Source organism: Nothoprocta perdicaria, unplaced genomic scaffold (genome assembly GCF_003342845.1).
Source record: "Nothoprocta perdicaria isolate Ctin4 unplaced genomic scaffold, notPer1 scaffold_18, whole genome shotgun sequence".
Lineage (NCBI taxonomy): Eukaryota > Metazoa > Chordata > Aves > Tinamiformes > Tinamidae > Nothoprocta > Nothoprocta perdicaria.
In genome coordinates, this window is record NW_020454982.1 from 5,086,683 (window position 1) to 5,099,101 (window position 12,419).

The window sequence follows — 12,419 nt, forward strand, 5'->3', positions numbered from 1 at the left end:
TATTATCAGATCAAATTATTTCCAAAGGGACTAAACCATATAAAAATAACATCATGTCTATGTGGCATTAAAAAAAAAGTCCCTAGTGCAATCAGTGATTTTTATATCTAGCTCTTGTTCTACAACATCATGATGATACATGACAGCGATACTTTTTCAGAATTGTGCTTCTCTTTTCCAGAGCAGTTGTTCCAAATTTTGGTTGAGAAAACTGAAATACAGACTAGCTTCTCTAAAAACTCATAGAAAGGCAACAAAAGTAGTGATATGTACTGTAAGAGTTACATATAAAAACAAAGCTAGTGAGATGTATAATAACATTAAAAAAAAAAGACTTCAAAGACTATAAAGATTCAGAAGTCATAAATTGCCATTACTTTGGATCATTTATCTGTTCACACTACTGAGGTTCTAAGCCTCAAACAGTTTTGTTTGGAAAGAGTAGGGAGCAGCAGAAAACAATAAAATACTCGGGAAACTCATGAGGGTAATGCCATTCTAACAGTGCTTCCTTTTTCTTCACTTCACACAAGTGAAAGAAATGCCTTCTGAATTTAAGGGGCAGTGCATTTAGAATAACTAGAAGTATATTTTATGCAGAAAATAGTTGGTCTATGGAATTTTCAATGGCATAAAGACAGATAATGTGTCTATACATAATGGGGCTTGATAATTTATGTTCACCAATACTATTTGTAGCTGTGATAATACAGATGATCAAATCTCATGTGTCAGAGAAATATGATGAAGAGGGAACACTTCTTCCTTTTTCTTACTGTCATTTCATAGTCAGTTTGATGTTTTATGAGTATATAAACTAGAGACATAAACCATGAGAGGAGCTGTAGAACAGTAGATGGACCCATGATGATAAACGGTGTCTAAGATGCTTGGTGAATACCCAATCCAGAATGCCCACTGCTGCCAAAGTGTAGAAAATATTTCTGTTTTAAGAGTTAGTTTGGACAAGCAGAACTGACAAATGCTGAAACCAAAATAAAATTATGGATCAGAGCTATGTGACCCAATAAAAGCATCTTACAACTTCTTTTTTATTCCTAGGCCACCTAACATATGCCTGTAGTTCTGTTGATTTCACTGAGTCCCTGGCATTTACATGACTAAGAAGAGATCAATTATTGCACCAAAAACGCATTTTCAGTGGAGATTTTTCTGTCTCCATGCTATGTAACAGAGGTTCAAACTCTATTTCCTCTTTTGTCACTTTTTGGTCATGTTCTTTGTAAAAGGTTCTGTCACATTAATACTTTGTAACTGAAGGCATCATTTGCCAGAGTCTATATTCAGTGTCACATGCTTTAGAAGAATTGCTCTTGGCATCGAAGCCTAACAGTATTACAAATTCTGTCACTATTTCAATAGCAAAGAGGTGGTAAGAGTTAGAAATATTAGAATGGTGCTCTGCAGTCACATAGGTGGCAAATAGTAATCTGGTTCTTCTCTTGCATATACCAGTGAAACCCTGCCAGGCTCAACTATCCTGATTTATAGTTCAACTGGTGTCAATTTTTATCTGCCTATGAATAAAAAAAAAAAAAATTCTCTACATTAAATAAAAAGAAACTTAAACTCAGTGTGTAAACAGTAATAGGATCACTTGTTCTGAGTTTAACAAGAAAGTAAATCACCTCAGCTAAAGATTCTTTTTGATAGATAGTGAAACATGATTATTTAATACAGCACACGCCACAGGACTTTCATATATCTAGTGCAATCTGTCAAAAAGAAAGCATCAAGCAATTTCAAATTTGACCATATCAGAATGATGACTGTAGTCTGTTGCTCTCATAGCTCTAACAGATAATTGGGTAAGTGATGACAGAAAGAAGCATTTACTTAGTCATTTCTATGCATTTTCCAAAACTCAGCAAGAGAATTTTCAGCACAGCAATAGTTGAGGAAGTTCTCCTAATTTCCTAAAATTAAAGTGGACTCCAAGAAATAAGTAATTTCTAAATAGAAAAATACTTATTTGTTCTATTAAAGAGACATTTCAATTCCCTGGGGTAACTGTCATTCAGCTATAGCTTTTACCTCTTAATGCTCTATGGGTGTGTTCAATTCATGATGACTCATCTCACCACTTTATGTGCTTTATCACTCAATTAACTCCATTGATATTGCTGGTTTCACTGAGAACACATTCAACTGGATATGCTGTATGTATCGTTTGACATGAAATTCTTAGGTTTCAGTAAAACCAAATGTGTTTAATATAAAAATAGTTATTTAATCATTTTTAAACTATTATTTAATATAATGAGTTTATTCTCAATTTTAAGCTTTAAAAAAAAGGATGTAAGATCTTTACAGTGAAAAAAAAAACTACCATTATCCATTTCTGCTGCCATCCTTGTGACAGAAGCACTCCTATGCATTACTGCTTTAATGGGAAATCAGTATGAATATCAGCCTATATATTCAAACCATTCAATTATTTCTGATTGATTAATCTTTAATTACCTGATTTTTATGATCAGTTTCTTTAAGTAGACTATATTAAATATTTACCAAAGAAAAGGTAAATGCACTGATGGAAATAAAACCTCCTAAAAGAGTTGCATTATGCATATGCAATTAGTCTTCCTTTTGTAGAGCCATCAGAAAACTCACTGGCTCCCTAAGGCATCTTTAAATATTCTTTGATGAATCTTCTTGTGTCATGCTTGATTGTGTATGTGTCACACACTTCATAAGAACGTGTATAGTGGGAACAATTACTTCTCTTGTATAACTGTAATATGGCTTCATATATAATCATGAACAATTTACATAGACTGTACCTGCACAAGAAAAACTGCTTACCTAATACGCAGTCCATCACTGATGAGCTTTTTCTCCATCTTCTTGCTGTGGAAGGAGTGTTACTTACCAAGAAGCATTCAGTCTAACAAAAGCAAAGAGTCTGTCCTTTGTTGGTATAGCATGCTAAGTGAATCAGGAAGAGTAAAAGCAATGTAAATATTTTTAAAGATCCATCTTTTTATGTGCCCATGTGTCAACAAGTCACTAAAAGGAAACAAAGTCATGTATTGGAGTCTGAGAAAGACCCTAAGATGACTGGGCAGCTTCCCTGCTGGTGGCAGTTGATGTAACTTCACCCATGTAGTGATATCCATGTAGTGATACCCTTGTATCACTAACACCTTAAAATCTCCCTCATCCACGGCCTTCACATGATTTTTCACTCGTTCCTTTTTCCATTGTGTTGGGTCAGCATTGCAAGCTGGGGTAGCACTGCACAGAGCAGACCATACTGCATCCTCTTCATTTTGAACACCTGGAGAGGAAAAGACTTTTGTCTTCTCATTAAAGGATATTGTAAAGGAAAGAAGCTTATTATAATAAATTATTATTTTAATTTTGGCCTGTAACATAAGGTGCACTTACAGAAATAAATGGCAATTATAGCTTGTTTTTACATTGGAGTTGGAACTCTGGTCTCCTCTGGATTTGTTCTCAAGTCTGGAATGGATTCTGCCAGGCACAGATAACAATTTTTTTCACTTTAATTTACAGAATATGATTCCAACGTTTCCATAAAAATTTCCGCCAACATCACTGGCTGCCTGTAAGGTGTAAGCTGTCCACTACTGGACTTTAAAAAAATTTTCACAAAAACATCTGATACCAGAGTATTTATGTTACACATCTCAGTTTCAACATCTTGTAAGCAGAGATAATGTATAAGGGGAGAACCAAGCAGGAATGACCCTTTTGCTTACTTAAATAGGTTTCTTTTCCTTAAAAAAGGGAGGCGAAAAGTAAGTTCTTTGATGTTAATTCTGTTTTAATTAATTTTTAGAGTCTTGAATTTACATTGCTATAAAGTGTGAAGACTCAAGTTTCTCTTTGACGCTATACATTAAGATTTTATGACCCAGACTTATTTACACCTAAATGAGTTTTTTAATAGTCTAATTAACAAACTGTATCAATTTGCCTCTTTAAACTAAGCCACTCTGAGGTAGTATCTTTTAGTCATTTCAAATGTTTAATAAAAGATGAAAATCTCCCGTTATTTTAAGTACTTTTCTAAAAAGTTGTTTCATCTTAACATACTACAGCTGCCTCCAAAATAGAGGACTTTACATGCAGCTCAGTCAGAGAAATGTGATTTCAGAAATTTCAAGATCAGATCTCACTAAATTTCTGCCTGAGAAACTGTATTTCCCTGGTACTCCTATATACAGAGAAGGACCCTGCTTACCCTGCAAGTGGTCCAGTCTGTGAAATGAAGTGTGGTTTTCTCACAGTTGGGCAGCATGAGCCCTCTTGGCTGCCGAGCAGAGCAGAAGTGCACTGCATCAAGTCCAAAGCTACAGATTTGATTTTCCTTAGGAAATCTCATTTTGAAATATTCTTAACATTCTTAAAATGTTCTTATTTTAAGTCTTCTTTCCACCTGTGTTATTTAGGATTCAATTTACATCAGCAAAATACTGTTAATTTTCTGAGGGTTATTATATTTTACCTGGAGGCTTCCAAGTACTTTTTTGAGATGTATTTTACCTCTTTTCAAAAGAGCAGGAAGCTAGATACAGAATGAATCAGGACTTGCCTAAGATCACAGGAAAAGTGAGTGAACCTCTTCATTCTTAGATAATACTTAATAGTGTGACACAGGTTAACATTTCTGATGTGCAATAGTATCTTATGTAAGTGACAAGCTCTGAGTACAAGAGGACCCTCTCTGGTTTCCATGAGGTTGTTCGTATGACTCAAGCATTCAGTTAAGGTATTTGCAGGATTAAGGCTTTACATATGGTGGAGAATTGAGCTTTAAATAAACTTAAATAGACTTTCAGTCCTTTGTGCTTCCCGTTATCCTGTGTTGCCTCTCGCACTGAAATAGGGCATATCAGACAGCCAGGAGAACTGAGCCGACAACTGGAAGGGAGAAGGCTGCCTCCTATGAATTAAAAAAAAATCTAAAGACTGACCCCCCTACCCCCATCCCCCCCCGCCAAATCATACGCTTCAGTTTCAGTAACTTTCATGGCTTTGACATCAAGCCTGCGATTCTATTCTGGTTTGTCTTCTGATTTTTGAACTCCTGGGGTTAGTTACACTGACATCATCTCTAAATTTGGTGGAGAAAGAAAGTCAAGCATTGTTAGGGTGAAGGATTCTGAACAGCAGCAGCAGATGATGATCTGCTCAGTCAACACACTCTATTTTATCACACGCCTTCAGATTGAAGATTTCTCAACTATATTTTTAGCACATTAAGTAAAAGCTTATTTGTCTTTTGACTGAGGTGATTATACACTTGGTGAGGTGCTATTGCTTGTTCTGCAAAATAATAAAGACCGTTAATCTTATGATAAACCCAGAGATGCAAAATGAGCATCTCTTAAATCTCCTGTATATTATATTTCTAGTCTGAATGCTCAGGTAAACGACTTGGGAATGTATGAAGTCATGATTTTCTTTGCTTTAATGTACCTTACATCAGTTTAATGTACATTACAAAAGATGAAATACTAGTTACCTGAATCTTCTGTTAGTGCTGGGGAACTATGTAATGTTGGTAAATAATTATGTAAAAAAAAAAAAAAAAAGCAAGATCACCACTATCATAACTGTGGATACTTCTGCTTATAAGCTCTACCTCAGCAACATTTTTAATGTCTGCTCTTTGGAGAAAGGCTTTGTGGCAAGAAATAGAGCAGATTAAGGGAATTCAGTGTCATCTGAATAGCCCCTGCACTGTTGCCAATGGAGAGAGGTCATGAAGTATTTTAGGCCATAATGAAGGCTATGGCTTAACAGTAGTAATTTTGTGACAGACTTGTGAAGCTAGGCAGCTTGTGAACCCCCCCGCCTACAACTTGTTCCCATACATGTGACAGAAAGAAAAACGCAGCTACCACGGAGCTGTGTGTGGCTGGGTTGAGATGGCCCCATGCAATATCCCATAGGAATAGCAGTGCGCAGGCTCCGAGGGAGCAGCAGACACAGCCTAGCAGCAATGGCACGCAGCACTGTTGGGCTTTGTTAATCTGACAGGAACAACATGTCAATAATGCAGTTCTACATCTAGTATCCAAGCTTATTTGGCAGTCTTAGCACATGATGCTTCATCATGCCGGATAGACATGCATGTGGTGAAACAGGAACAAAAAGGACAAATGTGAATCCTGCTAAAATTCTCTAAGAGTTTTAACATTTCTTCAGTGGTGTCAGGATTTCACCCATGTTTTCTTATTGGCTTGGGGTACCTCACCACATATGCAAGTTTGACCCACAGCTATTATCATCATAGTCTATTCACTGTAATTCTCAGTACCATCAAAGCTGGTGTTTTGCAACAACTAAGAACTGAATGTCTGGCAACATCTTGTCTGTTTGGACAGAAAGGTCTTTAGAAGCAAGGACTGTCTCACTGTCTGTTGCTATAGTGCCTAGCACAACGGGGGCCTGGGTGTTAGCTGGAATCCATGCAGTATCATTGCCACGCTAATAAATATTCCCAAGGAGATAGAAAAATACAACAGCTACTCTGTAGTGCAGTCATGCACCAAAATGGCATAAAATAATTTGACATACAGTGTAGTCACATTGTGTGTGGAATTACACCTTGCTATGCAAAAACTTCTCAGCTACTAAAAATATTCCTTCATATAGCACCAATGATGTTGCAGTAATCCAAATGATTTTACAAACCCCAAAGCTCTCTTTCACTTATATAGAGATATCTTACTCTCTAACATATCACCTAACTCAGAGAAATGCAGCTACACAGGAGATGAAGCACAGACAATATTTAACTGCACAAGGACGCCCAAACAGAATGAGAGCTAAAAAAGCTGCACTGTTAACACTGTGAAGTCGATTTAAATAAAGAGGAAATTATCTACCACCAGGATAGAAATTGGCAAGAAAAACAAACTTAACATTCCTCCATTTCATCCAAAACGTGTTATGTCCATCAGAATAATGTCCTCTCAGCTCAAAGTAAGCAGAAATTTTCCAGTAAGCAATCTTTCATGAGAAAATGCTGAGTTACTGAAAACAAAAATATTTCTCAGGAATTTCTCTGGGTCAAGGTTTTTTTTTTTTTTTTTTTTTTTCCTGAAACACAGGCAAGTTTCCCTCTTGCACTGCTTTGCAGTGGCCCTTCTGTGGGAGCTTCCTGGGACTCCAAGACACGACTGCTACATTCCTGCAGCTGAACCCAGATCTCACAGATGTCTGTGCTAGAGCAGGAAATGCTGAATTTCTGAGGTCAAGTAGGGCTCATGTGGCTTTGCTCCCCCCCTCCCTATGGTGACACCTTAACTGGAGCCCCCCTCGGCCCAGGAAAGGGGAAGACTGGAAACCACAGGAAAATGTGCTTGGTAGAGGCTCTGTGCTCTGGGATGCAAGCACCAGGAAGGCTGGGTAAGGTGGGGAATCTCCCTATTTCTGAGTCTCCTATTCAATTGACAGGTGAGAAAAAAGCAACCCCAGGGGCTCTCCCATCTGCTGCTTTCATAAGGGGCTATTTCCCAGGGTACTTGGGTATCTGTACAGTTGGCTTCAGTTGTGGCAGATAAAATAATCAGCATCAAAATAATTTTTTCAATGTAAGATTTTCAGAATTTTAATTCTATAGAAGATTTTGAAAGTATTCAGAAGTGTGGGGCAGAACACCCAAATTTGAGCACTCTCTGGGGATTACTCAGTGCTCACTCCTTGCATCAAGTCCTTTACACCATCACTACAAACCTGTTCCTTAACCACCTGGCTTATTGGAGCTGGTGCTTTTCTGCCTGTAAGAACTGGCAGAAAGGCAGAGTGGAAGCTTGATTCTTGGTAGTGTATAGGCTAGTGGTAGTATATGTGGTAGCACAACTCTGGAGCTGTTGAATGCTCTGTAACCTTCAGCAATCTTGCTTTTTAACCACGACCATCTCTGTTTTATAGTGTGAAGATGTGATGAAGCGTATGTACAAACATTCAGTGAGGGTGTGTGCAGAGTGCAAAGCTTTCTGACTCAGTAACACTACATCTGCCTGTGCCTGCACAGCTATTATTGTCCCATTTGACAGAAACACTGAAAATACCACACAGCTGTGGATGTTAAAGATCTCTGTCATGCATATAATTAGGATGGCATTTGCTCTTGGTGTGCTCAATTGAAAAAAATACAGCTCTCATATAAACTTGATAAAAATTTAAGAAAATATACATCACTTATGAGTGAATTTTACTAAAAATCTACCTCTCTCTATGTTTGTATTTATATATATAGAGAGAGAGAGCGCCTATACAGAGCATCTACTCCAAAGCCAAGGCAGCCAAGGTTGGTTGGCATCTTGACCATTACTGTGTCCCTTCTGTCAGACTAAGGTGCAACCCTGCACTCTTGACCTGCAAAAACTGCATTTATGGGGACAGGCCTGCAACCCATGTATAGGGTGCACCTCTGCAGTACCCCTAGATGCAAATAAAGTTGGTACTCACACATAGGAAAGAATTGGTACCGAGTACTCAGCACTAGTCTTCAGGATGCAGCAGGATAATTCCTACATGGTTAGGAGTCTCTGCAGGAGCCAAATTAGAACTGTCCATCGCTGGAATGAGAAAATTCAGGAAAGGGCAGTGAAGACCTTATTCAAGACTGTGCAAAGAAATCTCCCCACCAACTGTTTTGCAAAAATTATATATTAATAAAAAGTTAAACTGGCAGTTATTCTAGCAGATCATGAACAGGCTGATCAAAAAAAAAAAAAAGAAATGTTACTAGCATCATTTTTTTGTATAATATGTTGACACTATGTGCGGATTTGAGCCCACTAGTGCCTAACAACAGAGGAAAGGTGTATGCTGAGGGAAAGGGAAAAATAAAGTTTGAGATGGTATTTGTTTAAAGCAAGAAATCTGTCATATGGCTTTCCTAAATGAGGATAAAACTGCTCTCTCCAGCTGCATACAAATAGGAGAGCATCTCACATATTAAAATGGAACTGGGACTTTGAACTACTTTACTCTCAATATGCACAAAAATGATACTGGATGTTGACAGCTTTTCTCTGAAAAGATGACAGCTGTGGGGGGTCTTTTTATTAGATTAAAAAAAAAATCCTAAAGTGCAGTCTTCCCAAGTAAATGGGCAAATATTCAATAAAACAATCAAGTGCTGTTTTTATTTTGCTGTTCAGTATGAAGTTTGCTACATTTCCTGCAGATATTACAGAAAACAAATCCTTTTTCAGGACTGTGGGAAGTACTCACATATGACAAATAGTGACTGGTATACAGATGTGCTGAGCTGGTAATGTCTGTGTTCTCCAGAGCCTATGAATCATCTGACAATGCCAGTGTGATGTTAAAATAGAACAATATTTCCCTATTCCATTCTGGAACTTCCTGCCTTCTGCCCTAGGATCAGGCAGCCTTTGTTAAAGTTAGCGATGGTGCCTTTGTAACCATCAGCCTTATCCAGAATTTCCTAAACCACTCAGTCCATTTCTCTGCATGAACTGCCGTTAGAGACCTGCCCCTCCCAGGTCTCTCTGCATATTGCTGTTATTCTTATACGGTGGATTCCAACACTCATGTTAAAAAGTTAAAAAACAGCTTTTTCTCCAGGGCTCAGCAGCTGGGGAGGTCTCCCTAAAGGTGAACTCATTCAGTTTTAGATGCACGCTTACTGTCATGCAAAGGGTTGGGTTCAGGAACTCTCTAGCATTTTCCTTAGAGAAAATTCCAGTTAGTTAATGCTGAGAAATATCTATTTTAAAGTCGCAGTTATTTTTGTTTGTTTCTTGGCTTATCCAAGACCAGTAGAAGGTGTGTGAAAGAGAATAACTCGTGCTGTTGAGGCTGATTGTTATTGCTTTCACCAAGTATTTTTGATCCTTCTATGAGAATCTAGGATATAAAGCAGTTAATTTGCAGAAACTACTTACTTAACAGCACATTACAGATCACCAACAAACACATACAGTATAAATATGACAGGTAATACATGGGAATGAAAAGCACCCTGTCAGCTCCTAATTTCCCATTTCATTTGAAAGGTTTCTTCCCATAGATGAAGTACTCTGCCAAGAAACACATACATTTCCCATGCTTTACCACTCACAGATTTTAAAAGGGCCATTGCACATCATGACTTGTCACTTGACAGATTTCCCTTTTTCTCCCACTGTCTCATCCTTTGCCCCTTGTGACGCACAAACACACTCTTTGACACCAAGACACTTGGAAGCCTACCCCATTCTCCCTAACTAGCCCAAATAGCTGCCCTTTCATTTGACTCCCCCCTCAGCACTTAATGAAATGCTCTTCTCCAGCTTAATTAGCCAATACTACATTTTTCTTCAAATCTGTCTTAGCAAGATCTAACCAAGGCTGCAGCATCACCCATAGCTTGGCAAGATGGCAACATGTGCAGCTGTTCTCCCCTGACTTGCCACCTTCTATTCTTCTATATCTACATTGCTAGCAAAGGTGGGCCAGTTTCTTTCCAGATCTGCTTTATTGACTTCTATGCTGCATTTGCACTGGGGATTCAGTACCAGTGGGAGTTGGTGCTAGCAGATTTCAGTGCTAGACTAGTATAACTATTCCATAAAGTTAAGGTGGAAAAGAAAACAGACTTAGGTTTCCTATATATGTTAAATAATGGGACTAGAGGAAATGCTGCAAGACACTGTAAACTGATGGCTTATATAAACATCTCTATCCTCTAATTACATGGTATATTCTATGGTTATTAGCTTTGGTAGGTGTTGCACAGTAAAGATACATTAGAGTAATTATATTGTAATGACAGCAGATCATGAGTTAAAGGCAGTGAATCCTGTTCATGTACATGTCTGCAATTGTTCGGTGCTGATGTGGGAGGTGTATCCACATGGAATTTGATAGCAATGATATTGTAATTAAAGCTGAGGAGATGGGGCTTGTACTTATTTCCTATTGCTGCCTGTGAATATTAATTAGCTCATGTAACCACCTGACCCTAGGAATAATCAGCTCTGTTAGACAGAGCAGGAGGGAACATGTGAAGTGCCCAATAAATATTTATTAAGAAAGCTGTGATGAAAGCAGACAGGTTGGCCTGGAGAATCAAGGCTCCTGGAAGTCCATGTCCCTCCTTTCAGGAGGAGCAGAGTCCTTCTAATCTCCTCTGGCCTCTGCTTCATGGAGGGGAAATACTTTTCTTGCACTGCCCGGGAGACAGAAAGACATCTGGCCTTGCACAAAATGAGGAGGAAACTCAGAGGTCTGAAGAGATTTTGATTTCTGAAAAGAGTGCAGATTTTTTTTCCTGCCTGGATTCCTGCCCACACAGGCAGTAAGCAGAAGCATTGACTCTATCTAGCCAAAAATGTAGTTCTGAGCTGAAGAGTATCCCCAAGTCTAAATACGCTGGATGGACATATGTCACTCTTTCTGAGGGCTTCTGCATGGCCCTCCCAGAGGAAATAATAACTAGCAAAGATAGGATGAAAAAGTACATGGAGAGAAGCCATGTATTTTACTGGGAGACATCTGTAAAAATTAAACTAAGTAAAAACTAAAAGTCTTGCTGCAACCAGCATGCATAATAAATGTCTATACCTAGCAAAGAAATCTGTTTCACCATTCACATTAACAGTATGAGCTTTTTAATGTCCAGAAAAAAAAAAAAAAAAAAAAAAAAAAAAAGGATTCAAGGGAATTCTGAAGGCATGCTTTTTAAAGATGACAAGTTAAAGCCATGGAAAATGATGACTAATTCCTATTTGCATCATTCATTGAAGTGCCAGAATATACTGTTGCTCTGGTGAAGTCATTTCCCTAAAGCAGAACTAGGTAGCTCAGCATCTCTCCTCACTAGTTCCTGGTCCTGGTGCTGCAGAGAGCGCCTTCCAAACAGCTTCCTGATAGGATTCATTATAGAGTTCATATTTGTGTCCTCACGTCTCTTCTTGCCTATCACAGTGCTCTCCCCAGACATGAGGATTCAATCACCTATAATAGATAGTCTTTGGACTCTGTGTGGAGGGGACAGGCTGTGTAGGGAAAAAAGGGTATGGTCCTAATTGCTTTTGGATTGGCTAGGCAGTAATTCTCTGAAAAGGTGGTAGAGCACGATGCTGCTCTGCACTGGGGTCTGGCTGCGGCTCTGCTGGAGATCGCAAGCAAGACCAGCACTCCGAGGCCTCTTTCTTCTTTCTTGACAGCACCACAGCACCTGTATCTTAATCAGTCACTGCCAGCCAATGTCACAGGCACTGAGCGCTGCTCTAAGCAAAGCACAGCACAAATATCTCCCTGCTGCTTGTAGCTTAGGTTACCATTACTAGACTGCACTGGCCAGTGTAACAGTTTAATGCTCCAGACAGGCTGAAATCTTCAGAAACATTGGCACCAACATTTACTGAGACAAGAAATCCTCAAACCCTGGGCTAGACACA

The 12,419-nt window shown here is 38.6% G+C and overlaps 1 long non-coding RNA gene across 2 annotated transcripts in view; it reads right to left on the minus strand.

Moving 5' to 3' along the window:
* LOC112945007 overlaps nt 1-12,419 on the minus strand; it is a 40,195-nt gene that overhangs the window by 11,890 nt on the left and 15,886 nt on the right. The window contains exon 3 of one of the 2 annotated variants that reach the window (XR_003248909.1): nt 8,473-8,582. This is a non-coding gene — a long non-coding RNA (uncharacterized LOC112945007). Of the gene's footprint in view, nt 1-2,826; nt 2,973-8,472; nt 8,583-12,419 lie in introns of those variants that run through there. The other variant, XR_003248908.1, reaches the window with a different exon arrangement.